This window comes from Leucopleurus acutus (genome assembly GCF_964270905.1).
Source record: "Leucopleurus acutus genome assembly, chromosome: 16".
NCBI lineage: Eukaryota > Metazoa > Chordata > Mammalia > Artiodactyla > Delphinidae > Leucopleurus > Leucopleurus acutus.
This window is the reverse complement of record NC_139158.1, coordinates 75,430,806-75,452,523: the sequence shown is the minus strand read 5'-3', so window position 1 is coordinate 75,452,523 and position 21,718 is coordinate 75,430,806. Positions and strand designations below refer to the sequence as shown.

The 21,718-nt window shown below is 49.8% G+C and overlaps 1 protein-coding gene and 1 pseudogene across 2 annotated transcripts in view; one reads left to right on the top strand and one right to left on the bottom strand.

The window, feature by feature from the left end:
• Positions 1 to 21,718, top strand: part of PREX1 (phosphatidylinositol-3,4,5-trisphosphate dependent Rac exchange factor 1) — a 197,231-nt gene that overhangs the window by 36,363 nt on the left and 139,150 nt on the right. The gene's annotated exons all lie outside the window — the stretch shown is intronic.
• On the bottom strand, positions 168 to 702 carry LOC309973713 (ADP-ribosylation factor 1-like; annotated as a pseudogene). Its single transcript has one exon. The product of its transcript is annotated as an ADP-ribosylation factor 1-like (transcript).

The following is a 21,718-nucleotide window of genomic DNA, read 5'->3' as shown; positions in this document are numbered from 1 at the left end:
AAAAACCCAGGTGCAGGCGGCGTCTGCACACTTACAGCACAGTGAAGCACACCGTGACCGACCATGGAGACGGCTTCTGGCCCTCACACCCCAGGGGCACGTTTGCCACATGAGAGTAAAGCGAGGGTAGAAGGAGGGAGTGAGAGGGGAGGAGAGAGGAGTACAGCTCACTTCTGGTTCTGGAGCTGATTGGACAGCCAGTCCAGTCCCTCATAGAGCCCGTCCCCGCTGGTAACACAGGTGGCCTGAATGTACCAGTTCCTGTGGCACAGAGAGTGCAGACCCAGCTTGTCCGCGATCTCAGCTGCATTCATGGCATTGGGGAGGTCCTGTTTGTTAGCAAACACGAGCGGAACGGTGTCCCTGAGCTCGTCTTCTGCCAGCATCCTCATGAGCTCCTCTCGGGCCTCATTCACACGCTCTCTGTCATTGCTGTCAACCACGAAGTCACATGAGACCTTGTGTGTTCTGGAAGTAGTGGCGCCACAGAGGCCGGATCTTGTCCTGGCCGCTCACGTCCCACACAGTGAAGCTGATGGTCTTGTATTCCACGGTTTCCACGTTGAAGCCTATAGTGGGAATGGTGGTCACGATTTCACCCAGCTTCAGTTTGTACAGGATGGTGGGCTTTCCCGCAGCATCTAGGTCCACCATGAGAATGTGCATTTCTTTTTTGCCAAAAAGGCCCTTGAAGAGGTTTGCAGAGATATGCCCCACGCTGTAGACCCGTGGGAGCAGCACGGGCCAGAGAAACCCTGGACGGCCGCGGCGCTGGTGCTGCCATTTCATGTGGGAAGGACCCCCAAACTCAGGCCTCTGGGGGGTCCTCCCTCTGCATCCGGGCCTCTTTGCTGCTGGCTTTGAGCACACTTGTGTTCATTCTCCCCATTTGCTTTCTGTCCCCAGCCCTGCCTCCAGCTTCCTACTGAGCTCTCTGTCAACCTGGGTCTGTCCCTTCCCTTCCCTTCCCTCTGCTTTTCCTCCTCGGTCATATTCTCTGTTTCTTTCTCTGTGTCTCTCCCTCTCTCTGTCTGGCTTCTAATGCATCATCATTTGCAGATTGGTCCCTGCATCTGAGACTGGGGCTGCCTCAGAGACCCCCAATGCAGGGCACCCTTGGGGACCCTTCCGTGCTCAGAGAAAGGACTGCACTTTCTAGGTGCTTGTTTGCAGAAAAGCTGCAGCTCCAGCCACCACCAGCCCAGTGAGATCCTGCTGCCCCAAACGGGGTAAGGATGGTCTTCCCATCTTGCGAGGGAGGAGTTTCTGTTGTCCCATGGAGGGGTCTTCCAGGTGAGGGAGGGGTGGTCCTCCCACCCTGTGAACAGGAGGCTCCTCTTGTCTCGTGGGGTTTCCTCCTGCTGAGGGAGGTGGCCCTCTAACCCGGTGAGGTAGTCTTCCTGCCTGGTGAGTAAGGCATCCTCCCCTGATGGGACGGTCCTCCTGGTCAGACCCTCTTAGGAGGAGGTGGGCTGCTGAGCCCCCTTGCTCTGACATTTGAGCCAGCCGTGTGAAGGGCTTGGACTCAGAAAACCCAGAATGTTTTCTTCCCATGCACCTGGGAGAGGGCCATTTCCCACTGTCGGTCGTTAAAGTCATCATTTATTAATGGCCACAGCTGTCCCTATAGATATGAATAAATAGTGTTCCACTACAATGCCCTAGTCTTGTAGGATCCTTGAAGACCTTAAAGGGATCTAGATAAGAGCCATCTCAGTCTGGCCTTTGACTGGAGCCCAGAGAGAGGAAATGATTTGCCTGTGTGAAGTTGCAAACCCAGATGCCCATGGGTTGACAGGTAGAGTAGCCAGGTGTAGGAAAAATGACGTCACCTCACCATCTGTCTTTTTGTTTCTCTTGTTTCAGCATCAGCCTGGATATCTTTAATCTCCATGTGCCTTGGTTTTTTCATGTATAAAACAGAGATAAGAATATTTGTCTCATAGATGTTTCTTTAATTTTTTTTTTAAATTGAGATACAATTCATACACTGCAAAATTTACCGTTAACAATGTCCATACCACTGGCTTTTATATAGTCACAAGGTTGTGCACCATCACTGCTTTCTAATTCCAGAACATTCCATCACCCCAAGAAGAAACCCCAAACCCATTAGTAGACCCCCTCCATTCTTCCCCTCCCCCATCCCTGGCAACCACCAATCTATTTTCTGTCTCTACAGATTTGGAATTATACAATGTGTGGCTTCTTTCGCTTAGCATGACTTTTTCAAGGTTCATCCATGTTGTAGATGTGTCAGAATTTCATTCCTTTTTATGGCTGAATATTAGTCCATTATCTGGATATATCACCTTTTTTTATCCATTCATTAGTGGATGGACATTTGGGTTGTTTCCACTGTCTGGCTGTTATGAATAATGCTGCTATGAACATTCGTGTACAAGTTTTTGTACAGACATAGGTTTTCACTTTTCTTGAGTATATATACCTAGGAGTGGCCTCATGGCTTTCTTGGGAAGATTAAATGAGCCCTTAAAAGTACAACTCTTGGGACTTCCCTGGTGGTGCAGTGGTTAGGAATCTGCCTGCCAATGCAGGGGACATGGGTTCAAGCCCTGGTGCAGGAAGATCCCACATGCCGTGGAGCAGCTAACCCCTGTGCCACAATTACTGAGCCTGTGCTCTAGAGCCTGCAAGCTACAACTACTGAGCCCATGTGCCACAACTACTGAAGCCCACGCGCCTAGAGCCCGTGCTCCGCAGCAAGAGAAGCCACCGCAATGAGAAGCCCGTGCACCGCAATGAAGAGTAGCCCCCGCTCGCCACAACTAGAGGAAGCCCGCGTGCAGCAATGAAGACCCAACGCAGCCCAAAATAAATAAATAATAAATAAATTTATAAAAAAAGGAAAAAAAAAAGTACAACCCTTAGGACAGGTCCCGGCAATAGCAAGTACTATATGTGTGCTAGCTCTTACTATTACAAAACAGTACCTCAAGCCTTTGGCCTTGATGTTGGAGAGACAGCGATGCCATTTAACACTTATCGAGTGCTTCCTGGGTTCCAGGCACCTGTCCTGTTGGGTGGTGCCCTTTTACAGGTGAGGAAACTGAGGCACAGAAGCAGTAATTGGCCCACGATCACACAGTGAGGGCATGGCAGGGCTCAGATAGCAGTGAGCCTGGCGGGCGAGCTCCAGAGCCCTGACCCCATGCCTTCTGGAGGACCGGAGGTCCCGTGTCCCATGTCCCGTGTAAAGGGGCAGCTGAGCAGCAGTTCCCGTGTGGGAACACAAACCCAGTGTTGCCAGATCTCCTGACTTTTTAAAGATGTTTTCCAACAGCCGGAAACGTGGAGTCTTGTGTATGAAATCACTCAATTTTTAAAAGTTGGCAACTCAGTCATATTTTTAACAGACACTGTGTTGGCCAAACAAAACACGTCTGTGGGCCAAGCCCGTGGGTTGCCAGTTTGCACACTCTGCCCTTGGGGCGACTTGTTGGGTGGGGAGGGGCGTCGCTGGGCCCCCGACCTTGACTGCAGGCATTTCTGGACCTTCCCTGGGGGTTTTGGACTCATGTCTGTGCCAGTCGTGTTTCAGTCTGGCCCCTCACTGGCATGGTGGGCTTGGTGAGGGCCCCAGTGGCATCTGGTCATTGGGGATCCCTGCCTCTTCCCCCCAGGGTCATGAAACCATGGCTCGCTCATAACGGGTGCTCGCTGTACAGCCCCTGCCTTTGACTTTAGGAGTTAACTACCTTTCTACAGCTGGAAGCCCCCTGGCGCATCAGGGCCTGGGATCTAGAGTCAGTCTCTGGTTCCAACCCCAGCCCTGCCCCTTCCCAGCTGTGACCTTGGGCAAGTTGTTTAACCTCTTGGTGCCTCTGTTCTCTAATCTGTACATCCACAAAATGGGGCTAACCCATTATTTCAGGAATTAATACGTAGCTGGTGCTCAGGGTGCATGTGGAGCCTGGCTGGTTGCAGCAGCATAAAGCAGTGACGTGGGTGCAGGCTTGGGAGCCGGACTTCCTGGGTTCGAATTCCAGCTCTGCCACTCACCAGCAGCATAATCTCGGGGCCAGTGACTCTGCCTCCGTGTTTCAGTTTCCTCATCTGTCAAATAGGGGTAATAATAATACCTACGTTATGGGGTTGATGTAGCACGTAGGACAGTGCCTGGCACATGGCAGGAACCCAGTAACATCAGCCATCGTTAATATTACACACACACACCAGCGCAGACAGACGTGCAGACAGATGCAGTAACCACCAAGGCTCTGCCATCTGGCAGAAACAGCGCGAAGGTGACTATTTCCGCGTGCGTTTCTCTGTGTGTTTACTGCAGGGAGTGATGTGAGCGTGTGATGCGCGAGCGTGAATCTGCATATGGGCCTGAGCTAGTTAGCGGGGGTGCTATATTCTGCATAGGCATTGCCACGCATTAGTAGAGTGTGTACATTATGCGTGCATGTGCTCGCTCTATTTCCTTTTCTCTCCAGAAATAAACACATGCTGGGGTTCTTGGGCAGTGAACCCAGCCACCTGAGCAGCCAGTGATGTTTGAGCTGATTGGGGAGGGCAGGTGGCCACAGGTGGTCGGTGGATGGAGGAGTTGTTTGCTGCTCCTGAGGTCGGGATGTGGCAGGGGAAGTGTTGGGGGCGCTGAGGGCTGGGCTGTGGGCCGTGGGTATGACCCTGCCGGCCGTGGCCTTGGGGGAAGGCTCTGCGATTTGACTTTGACCCTTTGGGCAGTCAGCGCAGGTTTGGCAGGCCCAGCGGACTCTGAGTCTTTCTCTGCTTCTCCTCACCTTCCCTTTCTTCTCTGCGGCATATTGCAGGCACTAATTTAGGCAAAAGCCCCTTGGAGGCTAAGAAAAGCTGGAGCACGCAGAAGTAACAGAGCAGAATTTAGCTATCTGGAGAGGCAGCCTGGGCGACTGAATTTAGCCTCTGTTTCTCCCCCACCCCATGTTCTTTTTTCCCTGTTAAACTTCTCAGATTACCTTGCTGCCCACTGCCCTCCTATTCCCATTAAGCCTGGGGGCTGTGGAGGCATTTGTTCACCTCTTTTCTCTTTCATTCCTGGAAAACTTTCTGGGGAGGCCAGTGGGACTTCAGGCTGCTTTTGAAGAGGTGAAGGGGTGAGATTTTGGGTCATTTTCCTGTGCTGGTCTGAGGATGGATTCAATGACTTTTTCTTACTATTAGCTGATACATATCAAGCACTTCGGGTATATCAAGCTGCGTCCTGGGCGTTCGACACCCGTGAGCTCGCTTAGTCCTTCTGACACCTTAATGGAGGTAATTCTTATTGTTCCATTTTACAGATGAGGGAACTGAGGCACAGAGAGGTTATGTCACTTGCCCAGGGCCCCACAGGGAGGAGAGGCTGAACCAGGATGTGACCCAGCAGTGCGGTTCTAGGGCTCTGGCTCCTCAACACAGCACTGTGCTTCCTTCGTTGACGGGTTAATTCAGTATATTTTTTGAACCCCTACTATGTGTGTGGCCCATTTTTCTCCTTCTTTCCTCCCTTTCACTTCATTCTTTTTCTCCTTCTTCCCTCCCTCCTGTTCATGCATCCATCCACCTATCCATCCATCCACCCATCCATCCGTATCCATCCTCCCTCCCATCCATCCATCCACCCATCCATCACTCCACCCACCCATCCATCCTTCCATCCATATATATCTATCCATCCATCCATCCATCCTTCCATCCATCCATCCATCCATTAGTGTTTCCTAAGACTTACTGCAATATCAGTCTTATGATTTTTGTCATATTCATATACCGGCTACAACATGATTTATATAATATTTTTACTTAATCTGACCCTCCTTCCTTCTTTAAAAACTTCAGTCTCCTCTTTTTTTAAAAATAGTTTTTAAATATATTTATTTATTTGGCTGTGCCAGGTCTTAGTTGCAGCATGCGGGATCTTTGATCTTTGTTGCGGCATGTGGGATCCCCAGTTGTGGCACGCAGGATCTTTTAGTTGTGTCATGCGGCTTCTTCGTTGTGGCATGCGAACTCTTAGTTGCGGCATGTGGGATCTAGTTCCCTGACCAGGGATCAAACTCGGGCCCCCCACATTGGGAGCGTGGAGCCCCTGCCACTGGACCACCAGGGAAGTCCCTAAAACTTCAGTCTGCTCTTAAGCAAGAGCGTTCATGACTCATGGATTTGATAGGACAGCCATAGTTATTAAGATCAAGACAAAAGTATTCTCGAGTGCCACCCCTAGGTCGCCTCTCCCCAGCCTTGCTGGGCCCACCCGGAGAATCCTGTCACACGGTGAGACAGAGATCGCAGCTTGACGCCAGGCCCAGGGTGGCTGTGTGTCTTTCTGACCAGAACTTCCCAGCTGGAGGACAGTGGGGAGGGTGCCATGCTGTGGTAAAGAACTCTGGGAGGCCACCAGAGATCGCCTCTGGCTGGAGTGTTAGGGAGAGGTGACATTTGAGCTGGAACCCAACATAAGAGCTTAGATTTTGATTCTTTAAATATTTTTCTAGTTCCTGGTATGGATGTGTGCTGGGCATACGGGGTTGACGGGAGCGTTATTCCTGACCTTGTCGGTCTCACAGCTGGGGTGCTTGGGGTGGGTGGGAGACAGACAGAACCTGAAAGAATGAGTCACAGATCACTTCAGACTGTGTCAGGGCTGTGAAAACTGGAATGCAGGGGGTGGGGTTGATAGCGTCAGGGGTGGGTCTGGGTGGTCTGTGTTAGGAGGGCAGGCAGGGAGGCCCGGCAAGGAGGTGGCATTGTCACTGAGCCTTGGGAGGGAGCAGCCGTGTAGAGTACCTAGAGTTGTTTGGGCAGAAGGAATAGCAAGTGCAAAGGCCCTGGGATGCGAGGTGGGCGTGAGGAGCGGTGTGAGTGGGCAGGTGTCTGGGGCCAGATCTTTCCTGGTGAGGTAAGGAATTGGGATTTGTTTCCAGGTGCTTGGAAAGCCGGCCTTTGGCGGGGTCAGAGCAGGGGAGGAACGTGAGTGGGTTGTGTTTTTACAGGATCCCTCAGTTGCTGTGTGGGCTGGAGCAGGAGAGGCAGCAGGCTGACCAGGGAAGAGGCGGTGCCGTAGTCCAGGTGGGAGATGGTGGTGGCCCTGACCAGGGAGGTGGCAGAGAGGGGACAGGCGTTTAGAAGGTGGCGCCGACAGGATTTGCTGGTGGTTGGATGTGCAGGGAGACCCAGGAGACTAGGGTGAGGCAAGGGGGATGTGCTTTTAGGGGCTGACTCCACCTTGCAGGGCCCTGAGGGTGAGCCCCTCCTCACCCACCTCCCTCTCCCCCATAGCTGCCCCGAAGATGACTCCAGGGTTTGTCTGAGCGTCTAAGTTGGAGGCGTCAGGAGGGAGAGAGATCTTCCAGCCAGAGCTCTGTGAGGGAGGAGTCACAGAGCATTTGTGGTTCCCACGGCGGCCCGGGGACCCCCTTCTCTGAGCTCTGCACAGGAGAGTCTCTGCGGGGCTTCCTCCTTCCATTCATCTGTGGCTCTTTTTTCTCTCATGGACAAGGGTTGTCTTCCTATGACTGATCCGTGCATGAGAGAGGCTGAGTCTGAGACAGCCCCAAATGGACTGTGAGGCCGCCCAGATGCTCATGCTTGCATACATTCATTCCTTCACAGACCTGCCCACCACCCTAGGTGCTATGATAGTGAACAAGGCCAGGAGCTCCTCCCCCTCCTGGAGCTTGCATATGGGTGGAAGGACAGACAGCGAACAAATAAACAAGCAAATACACAGAGTGCCAGCTAGTGATAAATGCTAGTGAGGAAAACAAGGCAGAGACGGGGATAAAGGGTGCAGGGGTGGGAGTGAGTTGCTCTTCTTAGGTAGGCTGAGTGGGGATGGCTTCACAGAGGTAGTGATGTTTGAACAGGGGGCTTTAAGAAGTTAGCCATGGGAGCATCCAGGGAAAGCATTCCAGGCTGAGAGAACAGTACGTGCAAAGGCCCTGGGGCAGGGGGGTCCTGCTGGTGTGGTGAAGGCTCATGTGGCTGGAGCAGCTTGCACGGAGAGTGGCAGGAGGTGAGGGCTGGTGAGAATGTTGGACTTGATTCTCAGTGGGGTGGAAGCCACTAGAGCCCTTGGAGCAGAGGAGGGACATGATCTAAGACTCAGAGAGTCTGAGGCTGCTTGACTGGACAGCAGAGAAGTAACTGATAAGAACAGAGTGAAAGAGCAGAGGAGCTCTCAGTTGTTGAGGGCTGGAGTGCTCCATGGAGGCGTGGGTCTGGGAAAGGGGAGGGGTGGGCAGTTCCTGGCGGTGGACAGGTCAGCGTTTGGGGTGGCTGGGTGTGGGCTGGCTGATAGCCTGGCCCTGCCATGGACAGGCTGTGTGACCCTGGCAAGTGACTTATCCTTCTGCAGCTCAGTTTCCTTATGTGGAGCATGAGGATGATAACAATACCTACCTCTGAGGGTTTTGTGAGGATTAAATGAGATACTACATCAAAGTACTTATGCCAGGCTTCCCTGGTGGCGCAGTGGTTGAGAGTCCGCCTGCCGATGCAGGGGACACGGGTTCGTGCCCCGGTCGGGGAAGATCCCACATGCCGCGGAGCGGCTGGGCCCGTGAGCCATGGCCGCTGAGCCTGCGCGTCCGGAGCCTGTGCTCCGCAACGGGAGAGGCCACAACAGCAAGAGGCCCGCGGACCGCAAAAAAAAAAAAAAAAAAAAAGTGCTTATGCCTTATGCTTGTGGCTGCTCAGCCCATCCTGAGCTCTCAGGAAGAGCTTCCTGTTGATATTCACCCCCTCCCCTTCCCCTCCCCCTCCTCCCCTCCTGCACCTTCCCTCTCCCTTCTCCCCCTCTTCTTCTTCTTTTCCTTCTCCTTCCCCCTCCTTTTCCAGAAAAGCACTGTGGTGAGGGCTAGAGTCAGGGACTGAGGCTCAGTAGGTTGTCCTGGCAGTGAAGGTGGATGGAGACATTGAGGAAGCCGTTGCCAGATTTCATCGTGAAGCTGGACACTTCACCCATGACACATAAAGGACTTGTTTCATTATGAATGGGTGGTTATTTGGAAGGAGTGGGCATAGCTGGACTTTTGAGTTCCTAGCTAAGGTCAGGGTTTTATTTAGTCAGTGGATGGTGGACTCTCTGTGTGAGTGACTGAAAAAGGAAACCAAACTGATTTAAACATGAGAGGAATGTAATAGCTCATGCAGCTGGGATGTCAGCTTCAGGTAGAGTTTCATCTAGGTGCTCAGTATTTGTCTCTGTTCCACTGCCCTTCCCATTGCCTTCATTCTTATGCCCTGTGTGGCTCAGGTGGAGGTCAGGTAACACCCCCTTAAGCTGCATTGGGGTGCTTTACTACGAAAAGGGGAAACAAGCTGATGGCAAAAGGCGAGATGCTTGAAAGAGGGGAGAGCCCTGTGTGAGGTGGGTGTGGGTGGGTTTTGGGTCTAAGCCCAGTGTTCTGCAACTGAGATTTCTAAAGGATATTTGAGGACTGCTTTCATGACTCATTCTTGGATGAATTCACTTCACCCAGGTTACATCATATCCTCAAACATCTGCCCTCCATGCTGCAAAAGGCTCTAGGACACTGCCTGCTTGGTCCTTGGGTGTTGGAGAACAGGGCTTCATGGTGGATGCAGTCTTAACAGTAAAATGTTCTTGGCTTACAGAACACTTCCCATGGGTCCTTTAAACACATCAAGTGAATTGCAAGTTCCATTTGGGTTTGCACACGACCTCTCGTGGTCCCCTCTCCAGCTGTAGAGGTTTGGGTCTGGGTGCGTTCACCGTGAAGCCTCTGGCAGTCCGCAAGTTAAGTTTAGTCACCACGTTGGCAATTTTCTGAGTTTTTCTTTCCCTGGGTATTTGTGACTTCCCTAATTTTTAGGTTTCTTAAAAGCAAAGAAAATAAAACAAACCACAGTCGTATTTCCAGACCCCAGCATCTGGTGGCCACTTATAATTTGGGATGTTTGGGAGAAAAAAGTGTTTTGATCATTCTTCAAAATTAGACTTTAAAAATGTATCATTGGGTATTTCTATATTAAAAGTTTTTTTTTCCTTTTAAAAACATTTTGCAACCAGGCTTCTTTAGGAATTTTCTTAGTCCTTCCCCTACTCTGCAGATCTGCTTATAAAATTCCTTGCAAAAATGGGTTTTTCTTTTTTGCAAGAGGGTTTTTTTTTTTTTTTTAACCTTTGTATAAATCTATAATGTTGTAAGCAGCAGAAAGAGGAAACGAACTAGAACAGTGCTCAGGTCTTTGAAGCAGTCTCTCGTGGACCCTGGTTGGCCAGAGGCTCTGCTGCCAGCGGGGATTTGGGCATCCGTTGCCCCATCAAACACTTGTTACGTGTGATGTTTTGGAATCAGCCTTTTTTTTTTTTTTTTTTTTTTTTAAAAAGGATCTTTATGATGCCTTTTAATAGAACTCATTGGAACCGTTTCACCTGGTTAGAAGATTGGTATGTTCAGAGGTGACGTGTAGTCCCGTGGGCTAGGCAAGCAGACGCAGCTGTCAGTGTTTCCAGGGTTAAAAGAATTCTCTCTGTCCCTCTTCAGGACGCTGGTGCACTGCCCACCACCATGGTGGGGAAGGAGGGCGTCCTGAATGGCCCGCCCGGCTTTGTGAGACTTGCTGGCCACCAGTGAGGCCCAAGGAGTGAATCCCCAGAGAGTCATCAGCATGCTGTGCTCAAGGGGGTTTCTGAGAGGTGCCCGGAGGATGGGGTGGGGAGGGGGCTGGGAGGGTCATGGGTCATAGGCCAGAGATGCTGTGACCCAGCCCAGTGACCTCTTGCCCTTCCCACCCCTCCTCTCCCGCCTCTCTCCCTGCGCTGGGCCTTCAGAGCCCTTGCTCTTCACCCCTTGGCTCTCTGCCTCTTTGCGTGTGTGTCTTGGGCCGCAGGTGCTGGGGTCTCTGTAGGATTGACTCCAGAAGGGGATTGGTTTGCCTCTTCTGAGGACACATGGATCTTAGATTCTCGCAGGTGTTGCTCATTTGTCCTGCAAAGGGGTCTCACCACTTGCCCTCCCCCTTCCAACGTAGCACCAAGGTCCCTTTCCCAGGGAACTTTGTGCAAACCTAGACTCCTGGGTCTGCCGAGTGGCGCTGCCCTCCCCCCATCCTCCCCTCTGTCTGGGGGCACCCCAGGCACAGTCCTGCCTCACCCTCTTCCTGCTGCTAACACCCTCCCCCAGGATCCACCGAACCCTCCTCCTTTAGGCCTCTCTCCCCTCAGATACCCTCTGCAGAGAGGCCCTCCCTGGCCGCCCTGTCTGAGAAAACCCGCCTTCCCCAGCTTTACCCTTCCGCGTAGCACCTCTCCTCTGGGTCCATCAGGATGTTTGTCGGCTGGTTGGGCATGTGTCTCCTTTGACTAGAAGGCAGCTCTGCGTTTCTCTTGTTCCTGCGACTCCATTGCCTGGCCCATGGTAGGAGGCTGATAAATATTCGTGGAAATAATTTGGGGGAATGTACTCAAACTTTTTTCTCCGGCTGGGACATGGGGGGATCAAAAACCTCAGAGGTACACAGGCTTAAAGGGGGAAAGAAGAGGGGCCACTGGCCGGGGCTTATCGGAGGAGGTGAAATCTTGAAAGTTGGCCGTAAAAACCCAGAGAGGCTGGCCAGTTGGGAGGAGTCCTTGTGGCCGAGGGGCTGTGACCATGGGGTGAGAGGAGGAGCCCCCGAGTTTGTATCTCAGCAGTGATTCCTGAGCTTGAAACTGGCTGGGACAGCTCTCCTGCCCTGGTGCCAGGCCTCCTGGAAGGGGTTTTGGGAGCCCTGGGTGGCGCAGTGGCTGGAGCTAAGCCTGAAGCCAGTTTCTTGGGGCAGAGTGGACAGCAGTGGAGGACCAGTGGCTCTTAGCGTCCTTTGCATTTTTGTGAATGAATCTTAATGGTGCTCCCTGGTGCTGTTAGCCCTCACTGATTACTGGTGGGGGGCTGTTACAGGAGACCCCAGGCAGGGTACTCACAGGCAGATCAACACCTCTTAAATCTATAAACTTTATTGAGATGTAATTTACGTAAAATAAAATGTACCCATTTAAAGGCATGCCTCTATCAGATTTCACCAGGCTGGGCCCACTGGCTACAGGCAGGGGAGCCGACAGCTGCTTTCTGCCCAGACAGCAGGGCAGGGAGGGGCTGCCGAGGGGTCAGATGGGTTCAGGAGACGCGCTGGGCACTTGTCACTCAAGGTTTCACACCCAAAGGTCCACTAGCCTTTCTCTTCTGGTGGGTTTGTGGTTCCCATGAGCAAGTCAGCTTCTTGCCCCTGGTGACGAGGTTTCTCCAGGGAAGGCGGGGAGGCCTTTAGGTCCAGGAGGTTCCAGCAATCTGCATATCTAGGACAACCTCACTGTCCCAGAATGATTTGTACCAGGAAGAGGACTGTGACCAAGAATCCGCTGGAAATAGACCCTAACATAGCAATATTGGGAGTGGGGGGGTGAAGGGCTAGATGAGGACTTTACCTTGTGGAGGTATCCTAAAAATAAGTTGAATTTTATCCTTTCATTAATTAGGATGTAGGATTTAGGATACAGTAGCAACTTTGCATGAATTCTTAGATCAGTAAAGAGGGACTCAAGTGTTGGTTTTTTTTTTTGCGGTACGCGGGCCTCTCACTGTTGCGGCCTCTCCCGTTGCGGAGCACAGGCTCCGGACGCGCAGGCTCAGCGGCCATGGCTCACGGGCCCAGCCGCTCCGCGGCATGTGGGATCTTCCCGGACCAGGGCACGAACCCGCGTCCCCTGCATCGGCAGGTGGACTCTCAACCACTGCGCCACCAGGGAAGCCCTGGTGTTGGTTTTTTTTTCTCCATTGGAGGATGCGTAATTTTTCTGATGAAATTAAATGGTCTGATGTGATGTCATTTCACATAAAGTTGCCGTTTTCAGTGTGATGGTAAAGACTATGACGGTAAAGAGTCATTCTGCAAAAGCATTAGAGCTGGTTTTCGGTGCTCACGCCTGCCTCCCTTTGATGGTCTGATCACCTCCTGGAACTCTGCTATCTTGTGTCCTTCCTTTCTGTGTGAAGTGGTCCACCTGCTAGGTCCTCATGTGTTTACAGCTTTGCCAGCACCATGTGCTGTTTGCCAACATCACTTTCATCGATGTCATGAAATCTAGCATCTCTTGCAAAACTTGCAGTTTCACTTTGCAACCGATTTGCTTTCATTTTGCCTCGTATTTTGACTGTGGCGTATTCGGGACAGCGGGAGCTGCAAAGATACGGAAAGGATGCTAAGTAGAGTTTGCTGTTTGGGGGATAATTTTAGAAGTGGTCAGCTTGTTTGGAATATGTTGAAGACAGGGTGACCTTTCTCCCTGGGAGGACTTGGATGATGGGCGAATTGGAGTGGACCGTGGAGCATTTTAGGGTGTGTCTTTGTTGCGGAGAAGTTGCCGAGTGGTCCAGGGGACCAGTCTCATTCCTGAAACGAGCGGAGACGATTCACGGGCAGTGCCCGGTTGCCGTGGGTTCCTGCTTTTCCTTCTGTGCCGCTGCTCAGTCTGTTTGCTGAATCCTTCTCTTCCTCCTGGCCTCTGATTGTCGGGGTTTGCCAGGCTCAGCCCGTGGACCTCTTTCCATCCCAGTACTCTCATCTCTCCTGTGGATTTCACAGTCGTGTGGCTACTGCCTCCTTACTGTTGCCACGCACGTGGATATCTTATAACATCTTATGCTAAACCTGTATCAAACCGAGTTCCTCATCTTGCCGGTGAAACCAGCTCCCCTCTGTCTTTCTATCCCAGTTAATGTCAGCTCCATCCTTCCAGGTGCTGAGGCCACAACACTCCCAGGGGTTGTGAATACCAGGAGAGGGGTTTCACTGGGGTCCATCTCAGAAGCTGCTAACCTCATGGCTCTCTTGAGCAACGTTGCTGTGAACCTTGCTGAAACACCTCCTGGTGCCTATGTGCCGGAGGAGTGGAGGTGCTGGGTTGTGAGGCCCCCTTTGCTTGTTTTTCTCTTATTAATGTATCTTGGAGCTTGTTCTACTATCAGTACATAAAGAGCTTCCTCATTCTTTTTCACAGCTGCACAGTTTTCTGTGTCTTAAATGGACCATCATCTGTTTAGAACTGTTTAAATTGTCCTGTAGTTAATATCCTTTTTAACAGCATTTCTGTGCCTGTGTATGAGGATGTCCCCACTAGGAACTGGGCTGGGTCACCTTCAGCTGTCAACAGGAGATCATTGCTCTGCCCTGCATCCTTGCCTTGCAGAGTTCTGATGCTCATGGAAAGTGCTGTAGGCGAAGTGGGATGTGACTGTGCCTGTGTTCAATTTGAATATCCGCTTCCTCTCCTAAATCATAGATGAAATGTACCTGTCCTTTAGCCCCTGTATGTGTTGATGTAATGAGAAAATTAACAACACCCAGCATTAGTGGACTGTAGCTTTCATAGCAACTTCATAGCCAGGCACTTGCATCTGAGCTTCCTGATAACCCCTGAAGGTTGACCCCTGCCCCATTTTCAGAAGAAGAAGGGGAGTCCCTTATCCAGGATCCCCCAGTGAGTTTGTAGCAAGGCCTGGGTTTGAACCCAGATCTTATCTGTAGGCCACTGCCCTTTTTGCTCCATCCTCTAAGTCTGGCCATAAAAAGCCAGTTGAGAGGATGGGGCTGGGGAACCTGACTTGGGGATTCTTCTCTGTACAAGTTCAGAGAGTTCTGCCTTGGGCCTCCCTGGGGAGGAATGGTGGTGTCAGCCATAGACCAGTGTATTAGTCTGCTCAGGCTGCTATGACAAAACACACAGGCTGGTGGCTTAAACAAGACGTCTGTTTTCTCACAGTCTGGAGTCTGGGAAGTCCACGATCAAAGGGTGCGCAGGTTGGTTCTTGGTGAGGCTCTTTTCCTGGTTTGTAGCTGGCTGCCTTTAGGCTGTGTCCTCAGCTGGCAAAGAGAGAGCTCCGTTGTCCCTTCCTCTTATAAGGGCACTAAACCTATGTTGAGAACCCCACCCTCACGGCCCTATCTAAACCTAATTACCTCCGAGTGCCCCACCTCTAGATACCATCACACTGGCGAGTAGGACTTCAGCAAATGAATTGGGGGGCAAGACAGAAACATTCAGTCCCTAACAACCAGGATTGCAAACCTGTGGTTTCTCGGGCTGCATTTGTTGTGTAGATGTGCGTTATTTGGCCAGTAGATGAGTTAGCTTGGTTAGCACAGGGTTTTTGGTTTTTTTTATATCTTAAAATTTTTTTTTTAATATCTGTATTGGAGTATAATTGCTTTACAATGGTGTGTTAGTTTCTGCTGTATAACAAAGTGAATCAGCTATACATATACATATATACCCATATCCCCTCCCTCTTGCATCTCCCTCCCACCCTCCCTATCCCACCCCTCTAGGTGGTCACAGAGCACCGAGCGGATCTCCCGGTGTCATGTGGCTGCTTCCCACTAGCTATCTGTTTTACATTTGGTAGTGTATATGTGTCCATACCACTCTCTCACTTTGTCCCAGCTTACCCGTCCCCCTCCCTGTGTCCTCAAGTCCATTCTCTATGTCTGTGTCTTTATTCCTGTCCTGCCCCTAGGTTCTTCAGAACCTTTTTTTTTTTTTTTTTTAGATTCCATATTTGAGCACAGGGTTTTTTAAACTTTTGATTTTGAGATAATTTTAGATGTCTAGCAAAGTTGCAAATATAGTAGAGTTCCTGTATATCCTTCACCCAACATCCTCTTATGTTAATATTTTATATAAATGTAGTGCAATAAGCAAAACTAAGAAATCAGTCTTGATATAATACTGTTAACTAAACTACAGAACTTATTTGGATTGCACTCGTTTTCCTACTGATGTCTTTTTTCTTTCCAGGATCCAAGCCAGGTCACCATGTTGTAGTTACACATCAGGTCTCCTTAGTCTCCTCCTAATCTGTGACGGTTCCCCAGTCTTTCCTTATCTTCATGATCTTGACACTCTTGAAGAGTACTGGCCAGGTGTTCTGTAGATTGTCCCTCATTTGGGTTTGAGGTTGTGCATTATTGGGAGGAATACCTCAGGGTGATGTGTCCTTCTCAGTACATCCTATCAGAGGCACATGGTGTCAGTATTTACTGCTGCTGATGTTAACCTGATCACTTGGCTAAGATGCTGAAAGCCAGGATTCTCCAGGGCAGTTACTATCTTTTCCTTTGTAATGGCTGGGTATTTGGGGGAAGATCGAGACTATGGAGATATCCAAATTAGCTTAAAATTTCACCCACAAAGTTTAGCGTCCATCAGTGTATCTTGCCTGTGTCAGTTCTTACTGGAGTGTTCTAATGGTGACTTTTTATTTCCTTCCTTCCTTCTGCTTTTATTAACTGGAGCTCTTCTGGAAGGAAGAATTCTCCCCTGTTTACTTATTTATTCATTCAGTTATTTATATCAGTATGGGCTCATACACCAGTGCTGTCATTATTTATTCTGTTCAAATTGTTTGGACTTTGACCATTGGGGGTTCTCTCTGGTTGGCCCCTGTGCTCTCTTAATATGCCTCCATCCTTTTCTTTTTCCTTTCTCTTTCTTTTGAGCATTTCTTTACTTGGTACCGTGTGATTTTCCAGGTTCATTTCCCCTATTAAGATAGCGCTAAGGCTAAGGCCCTGGAATCAACTGCTATCCAAGGAGCTCTGGTTCCTTTTATTGGAAGATGGTATTTAGAAACCGAGGTCTGGGGGCCAGGTGTGCTTGTTGCTACTCTGACTGCATGTCACTGCTTCTGGGCCCTGTTGGTGGATAGAGCTAGGAAATGTACATATATGTGCTATTCACACATGTGCACACATCTATATTTCTATAGCATTCTCTCTGTATATAGTCATCCCTTGGTATCCAGGAGGCATTGACTCCAGGACCCCCGCAGATAGCAGAATCCGAGGATGCTGAAGTCCCTTATATGAAACGTCATAGTATTTGTGTGTAACCTATGCACATCCTCCCATGTACTTTAAATCATCTCTAGGTTACTTATACTACCTAATACAATGTAAATGCTATGTAAATAGTTGCCAGTGCGTGGCAAATTCAAGTTTTGCTTTTTAGAATTTTCTGGAATTTTGGGAGAATATTTTTGATCCATAGTTGATTGAATCCCCAGATGCAGAACCTGTGGCCATGGAGGAGCGACTGTACATTAAAAAAAACCCCTCCAAGTTCGTATTGATATCCAATGCAAGACTTTTGAAGATTTAATTTAAAAAACTTATATACAATAAAAATGACTTTGTGGGGGTATAGAGTTTTATGAGTTTTAACACACAGAGTCATGTTACTACTGGATATAGAACAGTTCCGTCACCACCAAAAAGCTCTCTCATGCTGCCACCCAGAGGTCACGCCTTCCACACACCTACAACCCTTGAAAAACACTCATCTGGTTTCTATCCCTATAGTTTTGCCTTTTCCGGAACGTATATCTTCCTTATAAACGGAAGCACACAGCACGTAGCATTTTGAGACTGGCTTCTTTCACTTAACATAAGGCCTCTGAGATCCATCCACGGTGCTGTGTGTTTCCAGAGTTTGTTTCTTTTCATTGCTGCGTCGTGTTCCATTGTTTGGATAGTCCACAGTGTGTTTATCCATTCATCTGTCGAAGGACATATTATTTGTTTCCAGTTTTTGACACTTATAAATAGAGCTGCTATAAACATTTGTGTACAGGTTTTGATGTGAACGGAAGTCTTCATTTCTCAAGGGTGAATGCCCAGGAGTGGGGCTATATGCTAAGTGGGTGTTTATGAGAAACTGCTAAACTGTTTTCCAAAGTTGCTGTGCCGTTTCACATTCCCAATGGCAGCATCTGAGAGGTCCTGTGGTTTTACATCCTCGCCAGCACTTGGTATTGTCAGGTTTTTGGTTTCTTTTTCTTTAAGCCATTCCCATAGAAGATAGTGGTATCTTATTGTGGTTTTAATCTGTGTTTCCCTAATGGCTAATGATGTTGAATATCTTTTCATGTGCAAATATACCATCCATATATCCTCTTTGGGGACGTGTACCCATTTTTTTGGGGGGGTTGTTTGTTTTCTCACTGTAGAATTTAGAGTTATATTCTGGATACAGATCTTTTGTCAGACAAGGTCATTTGCAAATGTTTTCTCCCAGTCTGTAGCTTGTTTCTTCATTCTCTTAACAGTATCTTTGGCATAGCAAACGTTTTAAATTTTAATGTATCATTTATTTTCTTTTGTAGATCTTGCTTTTAATGTCATATCTAAGAACTTTTTGCTTGACCTCGGGGCACAAAGATTTTCTCTTATGTCCTCTTATAAAAGTTCTGTAGTTTTACATTTTGATCCCCCTGATCCATTTTGAGTTAACTTTCATATAAAGTGTGTAGCTTAGGTTGAGATTCATTAATTTGCATATAATGTCAGTTGTTCCAGCACCATCTGTTGAAAAGACTACCCTTCTGCATTGAATTGTCTTTGCACCTTCATCAAAAATCAAATGGTCGTATTTGTGTGGGTCCATTCCTTTGATCTATGTGTCTAACTTCACCAGTACCATACTGTCTTGACAACTGTAACTTTATAGTAATTCTCAAAATTTAGGTAGTGTGAATCCTCCAACATTGTTCTTCTTTTTCAAAATTGTTTTGGCTATTCTAGTTTCTTTGCCTTTCCAGGTACATTTTATTTTTTTAATTTATTTTTTTGAAAATTTATTTTAATTATTTTTGGCTGCATTGGGTCTTTGTTGCTGCATGTGGGCTTTCTCTAGTTGCTGCAAGTGCGGGCTTCTCTTCATTGCAGTGCGTGGGCTTCTCCTTGCGGTGGCTTCTCTTGTTGCTGAGCACGGACTCTGGGCACGCGGGCTCAGTAGTTGTGGTGCACGGTCTTAGTTGCTCCGAGGCATGCAGGATCTTCCCGGACAAGGGCTCGAACCTGTGTCCCCTGCATTGGCAGGCGGATTCTTAACCACTGCACCACCAGGGAAGCCCCGTTTTAGATTTAGCTAGCACAGGGTTTTAAAAGTTGGAAAAATTGTTACAAATATGTAGATTTCCAATTTCTCTTGGAAACCAGAGAGATCTGCCTCTATTTCTGCCTGGTGACAGCTGATTGGAGCAGAGTAGCAGCCGCCCTTTTAGATGAGCATCTGCTGTCCAGTTTGCCACAGTCCCTACCCTCCCTTTTGTCCTTCACCTGGCCAGCTTCACTCGTGCACTCTTCTTTCATGGCTTCTGGTATTTGCGGTCCCTGGTGTAGACTTCTTGGGCACCTCTGGCTGTGGGGTCTGACCTACTGGTAATCCTGCTGCTGCTGATGGAGCAACAGAAGTTCCTCTCAGAGCTTTGTTTTTGGTGCTATTCTGAGCCCCTGGTCCATGATCTCTCCTCAGATCTTTGCCACTATAGGGTACGACTCTCATTATGCCCATTTTGCAGATGTGGAAGCTGAGTCTCAGAGAGGTAGGTGAGGCTGCTGGCCCCAGGCCATAACAGCTTGGGTTTGCTGTGACCTCAGGCCTGTGTTACATCAGAGTTCATTTTTTGTGGTTCTGGCTGCCTGGAAGCTGAGGGCGGAGACCTCGTCAGCATCTCGGTTCTCACTTCCCCACCCGGCTCTACACCGTCAAGGTTTGTTCTCAGATATTTGTAACGTGACATTAAGAGGCCATTCATTTCCTCACAGTAGCTATCTGTAGATAATTCTGGGTGGCAGGAGTGGGATGAATAGCCAGCCTAGTGGCCAGCCCCGAGGGACACTTGGGTTAGCAGCCTACTGCGTGGTTTCTTGAGGTTGGGGTCCACTGAAAGTATAATGGCGGGGTGTGGCCAGGGTCCCTGGGCCTCCGGCTGGAATCAGGAGAGTCAGAGAACTGGGGACTTGGAGGCTTTTCCAAATTCAGACCCAGATTGTGATTATCGAACACCTGGTAAGTGCCTAGTGTCGTCTGGCAGGTTTCGGTGTCCGAATGCCGGCGTTTTTGCTGCAGTTTCACCACTTCTTAGTGAACCTTCTTAGGCAGGTTCTTTACCTCCCTGGGCCTCAGTTTGCTCCTCTGTAAAAAGGGCTGTTCATAACGGCCACCTCGCAAGTTTGTGAGGGTAAAGTGAGCCAATGCACTCGAGTGCTTAGAAGAGTGCTTGGCCCATACAACATGCTCAATAAACATTAGCAACTATTATTACCATCATTATTAATGCTGTAGAAAGACTTGCTGACTGGACTAGTGGGTGAGAGAAGCACCCCAGGCCCTTTACACACCAGAGACAGGATGGTGGCATGGGTGAGAGGCCTGGCGTGGAGGTCAGCCTCGCTGACGCTGCCCCTTCCTATTTGCGTGTGATGCTGTCCCTCTCTGTGCCTCAGTGTTCTCATCTGTGAAATAGGATTAATCAGAATACCACCTACCTCAGGAGAATTAAATGAGATAGCGGCACATAAAATACTTAGCCCGGAGCCTGGCACACAGGCAGTGCTCCCTATAAATGCTTGCTGTTCTTACTTGTATTTATTAATGCTGAATTCTCACACGTCCCCGTGGGGTAGGTGTTGGTCTTCCTTCTGGAGAGAAGCGAAGTGAACCACTCTGGGATCCAGTGCTAGGCAGGATCCTTCACTGAGTGAAGCCTGGGCCTCCAGTCCTGCAAGCGGTGCCTGCTGGCTTTTCTGAGGGCCCATGAGTCACGCTGCTTTAGAGAGGAGCCTGGGAACCCTCCCTTCCCCATTGACTCCCCCTCTGAAGCAGTGCCCAGCCTCAGGCCCCAGCTGCCGGTTGCCATGGAGTCCGGCTGCCATTCCAGTGCACCGTTGCTAGGCAGGCGCCTGGTTGCCAGGCACCACCTCCTAGGACACCTTAGCTCTCAGAGAGCCTATTTCAGGCTGTCTGAGGGGGGTTGGGTCCCTGGGGATCCAGCATTTCTGTTACACACTGGAACCTGGGAGGTTTGTTCTAGGGGGCAAAGGGGTCAGAGCAGCTGTGAGGCTGGGGTCTGGGATGCCCCAGCCTCCAGTGCCAATGTCTCAGCATGTTCCTCATTGGGCCCCTACAGGAGGCTGGGCAGGGCTTGCATCTCTGTTTTACAGATGGGGACAAATGAGGCTTGTGGCAGGGAGGGGAGGGCCCCAAGGGGGCCGCCGAGTCCTCTGCACTGTCCTAGGGGAAACGGGGCATTACTCACCCCCCAGCACTGAGGAGTAGGGTCTTTCCCCTGCTTGTCCAAGGTGCTGGGTGACCTTCTTCCTCAGGGCCTCACCCATCATGCTTAGAACACAGTCCATCTCCTGAGCCTGCATGGTCCGGCTCCTGCTTACCTTTCTGCCTGAGTCCATGACCCATCCCCGCCTAGATCACCTTGCCTAGTCCTTCTACTTACCTGTTTGCTCTGCTCCAGCCACAGTGGTTTCCTTGCTGTTCCTCAGACACACCAGGCAGGCCCCTGCCTCAGGGCCTTTGCACTTGCTGTCCCTACTGCCTGGGCCATGCTCTCCCCTGGTATCCCATGGCTCACTCTCTCATTTCCTCAGGGTCTCAACTGGATGTCCCCTGATCAGGGAGGCCTTCCCTGGCCACTGCATTTAAAATAGCACCCATCCCCCCGCTTTATATCTCCCTTTGCTGCTGAGTTTTCTTTGTAATGCTTAGTATATTGTTGTTTATTGCCTGTGCTTCATCCATCAGCTCTCTGACAGTGGGAGCATCCTCTTTTGTTTATTGTTCTATCCCCAGGGCCCAGAACAGTGCCTGGCCCTTAGTAGGCGCTAAATGTGTTATTTGCTGAGTGAGTGCATGAATGACTTCGTAGGG